Below are 5,439 nucleotides of genomic sequence, written 5' to 3'. Positions count from 1 at the left end.
GCTGCTTGCCTTGTTGGATGTTATTTCCCTGCACCTAAAAAGCATGAATTTGAATACATTTGTGTGGATGATAGGATATTGGATGAACCAGAGCACTCTCTATGGGTACCAGATGCCAGCTAGCTTGTCACCTTAATGTGGTAATTTAATATGTCCTATATAGCTACAGTATACCACCAGACTGGCTAGAGTCACACTGAAAACTCAATGTACTGTAGCGTATCAACAGTTTATGCCCTGACACATGTGACTTGGTAGCATTAAAATAGATGCAGCAGGCTCATTTTTCCCAGGCTATTTCTGCCATTGCTGCGATGTCATTCCATGTTAATATGCTGTGGTGTCTGAGGTTGCTGTCAGAAAAGTGTTGTGTATTTGTTGCACTTGCAGTGCTTGGTGTCCTGCGTATCATATTGCCGTCTGCACACACTGTTCTGGGTGTCTTTTCCCCGCACTGTCGAGCTGGTCTTGCTGGTGCGACCCCTCACTGTCGAGCTGGTCTTGCTGGTGCGACCCCTCACTGTCGAGCTGGTCTTGCTGGTGCGACTCCTCACTGTTGAGCTGGTCTTGCTGGTGCGACTCCTCACTGTCGAGCTGGTCTTCCTGGTGCGACTCCTCACTGTCGAGCTGGTCTTGCTGGTGCGACTCCTCACTGTCGAGCTGGTCTTCCTGGTGCGACTCCTCACTGTCGAGCTGGTCTTGCTGGTGCGACTCCTCACTGTCGAGCTGGTCTTCCTGGTGCGACTCCTCACTGTCGAGCTGGTCTTGCTGGTGCGACTCCTCACTGTCGAGCTGGTCTTCCTGGTGCGACTCCTCACTGTCGAGCTGGTCTTGCTGGTGCGACTCCTCACTGTCGAGCTGGTCTTCCTGGTGCGACCCCTCACTGTCGTGCTGGTCTTGCTGGTGCGACCCCTCACTGTCGAGCTGGTCTTGCTGGTGCGACTCCTCACTGTCGAGCTGGTCTTGCTGGTGCGACCCCTCACTGTCGAGCTGGTCTTGCTGGTGCGACCCCTCACTGACGAGCTGGTCTTGCTGGTGCGACTCCTCACTGTCGAGCTGGTCTTGCTGGTGCGACTCCTCACTGTCGTGCTGGTCTTCCTGGTGCGACTCCTCACTGTCGAGCTGGTCTTGCTGGTGCGACTCCTCACTGACGAGCTGATCTTGCTGGTGCGACTCCTCACTGTCGTGCTGGTCTTGCTGGTGCGACCCCTCACTGTCGAGCTGGTCTTCCTGGTGCGACTCCTCACTGTCGTGCTGGTCTTGCTGGTGCGACTCCTCACTGTCGAGCTGGTCTTCCTGGTGCGACTCCTCACTGTCGAGCTGGTCTTGCTGGTGCGACTCCTCACTGACGAGCTGGTCTTGCTGGTGCGACTCCTCACTGACGAGCTGGTCTTGCTGGTGCGACTCCTCACTGTCGAGCTGGTCTTCCTGGTGCGACTCCTCACTGTCGAGCTGGTCTTGCTGGTGCGACTCCTCACTGACGAGCTGGTCTTGCTGGTGCGGACAAGGAAAATAGTATCAATTCATGGTTGTTCACTTCTTCATTTTTTATTATTCTTTTAATCTGACCAAAATACTAGTCAACTGTATGCTGTGGTGATGCAGCCTGGTTTAGATGTCATGCTGCTGTGGTGATGCATTCTGGTATAGATGTCATGCTGCTGTGGTGATGCATTCTGGTATAGATGTCATGCTGCTGTGGTGATGCATTCTGGTATAGATGTTGTGGTGATGCATTCTGGTATAGATGTCATGCTGCTGTGGTGATGCATTCTGGTATAGATGTCGTGGTGATGCAGCCTGGTTTAGATGTGATTTTGCCTAAAACGTCTGGTATACTCCCTCGTACCATTGACTTAACACTGCAGCTAGTACTAGAGGTCACATAGCATCCCCAGTGTCTGCCTGAAAGTAAAAGATTGATCTGAGATGTGTGTCTTCAACAATAAAAATATACGCTTAATGAAGAGCTCTGGTCTGCCTTGGATTTGGAAGGATATAATTACAATCTCAAATCAAATGTTATGGAATTTGTATGTCACATGCCTTGTAAACAACAGGTGTAGACTATCAGTGAAATCCTTACTTACTGGCCCTTAACAATGCAGAGAGGGGGAGAAATAGAAAAATAGTAACAAGGAATAAATATACAATGAGTAACGATAACCTGGCTATATACACAGGGTACCAGAACCGATTCGATGTGCAAGGGCATGAGGTAATTGAGGTAGATATGTACATGCACTCAGTGGCCAGTTTTAGGTACACCCCTCGTTCACCAAAATGGTTCGCTCCTACAGGCGGTGAGTCGCATGGCCATGGCTTGCTACATAAAGCAGGCAGACAGGCATCGAGGTATTAATTTACTGTTAGAATAGGCAAAGCAAGAGACCTACTGTAAGCGACTCCGAGCGTGTTATGATCGTCGGTTCCAGTATCTTAGAAACGGCCGCCTCCTGGGCTTTTCACGCATGACAGTCTCTATGGTTTACCGTGATCGGTGCGACAAACCAAACACATCCAGTCAGCGGCTCGTTGATGAGAGGTTGAAGGAAAATGGCAAGAATCGTGCAAGCTAACAGGCAGACCACAAACAGTTAAATAACGGCATAGTACAACAGTGGTGTGCAGAACGGCATCTCAGAACGCACAACTCGTCGGTCCTTGTCACAGATGGGCTATTGCAGCAGATGACCACACCAGGTTACACTCCCATCAGCTAAAAAGAAGTGGCTCCAGTGGGCACGCGATCACAACACTGGACAATTGAGTTAAAAAACATTGCATGGTCCGACGAACTGGAACACGCTGCCATATACGTCGATGTGGTCCCGTGTGGCTCAGTTGGTAGAGCATGGCGCTTGCAACGCCAGGGTTGTGGGTTCATTCCACACGGGGGGACCAGGATGAATATGTATGAACTTTCCAATTTGTAAGTCGCTCTGGATAAGAGCGTCAGCTAAATGACTTAAATGTAAATGATCCAGAGCATCACAAACATGCTCAATGGGTAACATGTCTGAGTATGCAGGCCATGGAAAACTGGGACATTTTCAGCTTCCAGGAATTGTGTACAGACGACATGGGGTTGTGCATTATCATGCTGAAACGTGGTGATTGCAACGGATGAATGGCACGACAATGCACCTCAGGATCTCGTCACGGTATCTCTGTTCATTCAAATTACCATCGATAAAATGCAATTGTGTTTGATGTCCGTAGTTTATGCCTGTCCATACTATAACCCCAAGTCCACCATTGTCCACCGAAGTCGGTTACGATGCCAAACTGCAGTCAGGTCAAGACCCTGGTGAGCACAACGAGTTACTCCAAAATGGATGATCTTCCCTGAGTTGGTTTCTGACAGAAATTATTTGGTTGTGCAAACCCACAGTTTCATCAGCTGAACGGTTGGCTGTTCTCAGACAATCCCGCACGTGAAGAAGCTGGATGTGGAGGTCCTGTGCTGGCGTGGTTACATGTGGTCTGCGATTGTGAGGCCGGTTGGAAATACTGCCAAATTCTCTAAAATGATGCTGGAGGCGGCTTACGGTAGAGAAATGAACATTCAATTATCTGGCAACAGCTTTGGTGGACATTCCTGCTGTCAGCATGCCAATTGCCCATTCCTTTACAGCTTTACAATAAACAGTAGGAGCAGCGTATATGATGAGTCAAAGTTTGTGCAAAAATGGTCAATGCAAATAGTTAACCAAATAGCTACCCGTATTAACTATTTAGCAGTCTTATAGCTTCGGGGTATAAGCTGTTCAAGGTCCTGTTGGTTCCAGACTTGGTGCGTAGGTACCGTTTGGACTGCGGTAGCAGAGAGAACAGTCTATGACTTGGCTGGCTGGAGTCTTGAGGATCTGAGGGCCCATGCCAAATCTTTTCAAAGTCCTGAGGGGGAAGAGGCGTTGTCGTGCCCTCTTCACTGCTGTGATGGAGTGTGTGGACCATGATAGATCCTTAGTGATCTGGACACTGAGGAACTTGAAACTCTCGACCAGCTTGTGGTGTGTACTTTATTCTAATCTAAGGACATGTTAATTCTGCTATGACACAAACTTCTACATGAATGTGGATGATACCATGATTACGGATAATCCTGAATGAATCGTGAATAATGATGAGTGACCAAGTTATAGACGCACAAATATCATACTTCTCAAAAAATGCTAACCTCCCATTATTGTAATGGTAAGAGGTTAGCCTGTCTTGGTGGTATGATATTTGTGCGTCTGTCTCACTTATCATTATTCACGATTCATTCAGAATTATCCGTAATTATGGTAGCACCCACATGAATGTAGAAGTGTTTAGAAATTCTTATTGACAATAAAAGTTACTCCAAAATGGCACAATACATGATTTACTATTAATTTCTATTGGGCACAAAATAATCTAAAACACAACCAAAACAAACAGCAAATGCATCCAATAAATGTGTAGTCATAAGCTTGATGTAGTCATTGCGTGCTAGGAATATGGGACCAAATGCTTAACGACTTATTACTTTAATGCACTTAAGTGAATTTGTCCCTATACTTTTGCTCCCCTAAAATGAGGGAACTATCCACAAAAAGTGTTGTAATTTCAAAATGGTTCACCCAATATGGATGAAAAATAACCTCAAATTAAAGCTGACAGTCTGTACTGTAACCGCATAGTAACTGTATCATTTCAAATCAAACAATGACTATTGTATAGAGCCGATCGAAGAAAACCTTTCTTAGAAAGTATACATGTTGTAACAATGCAGCTGCTATAATATGGAGCAATCAAAGACTGAGTACATTTGTAGAATATTCTTTCAGAAAATTGCCTTGAAGTGAAGTTAGAGCTGTTTCAGAAGCTGTGTCACTGACTGGTCCACCACTGTCACATCTTTGAGCAATTTTTTAAAATATGACTTGGTGTGTGAAATAACAATGTTTGAACTGTTCTGACACGGTATCTGCTTAAAAGCTCAGCAAATTCTCAGCGTGCATTCTGTCAGATTGGGCATATTTGTCAAGGGACTAAGAGACATCCTGACTCATGTCATTTCAAAAGCAAACAACGCCATCACTCCAATCCCCAATCCACTGTCTCCCTCTGTGTATTCCGCAAAAGACTCAGCTTTGTTCATTTTCTACTCTAGTTTTCCCTCAAATCCAGTCTCAGAATGGTCTTATGCGTGCAGCTGAGATGAAGGATGCTTCTTAAACATTCAGTTTGTCTAACTGTAGTTAGAGATTTTCATGAGCCCCTTGAGGATGGGGTTACAGCGTGCAGAGAACATTGTCAGCCTCTTGAAATAGAACACCTATGAGGAGAAGTACAGTAGAACAATTGAGCGAGAATCATTCTTAACATGCTAGTTTCTCAATATCATTAATTTCATGAATTAAAAAGGAGTACTATGGAATATGCTGTTAGAGTAAGGTTAAGTGATAT

The sequence above is a fragment of the Salvelinus alpinus genome, chromosome 6 (assembly GCF_045679555.1).
Source record: "Salvelinus alpinus chromosome 6, SLU_Salpinus.1, whole genome shotgun sequence".
NCBI lineage: Eukaryota > Metazoa > Chordata > Actinopteri > Salmoniformes > Salmonidae > Salvelinus > Salvelinus alpinus.
This window is presented reverse-complemented; position numbering follows the sequence as displayed.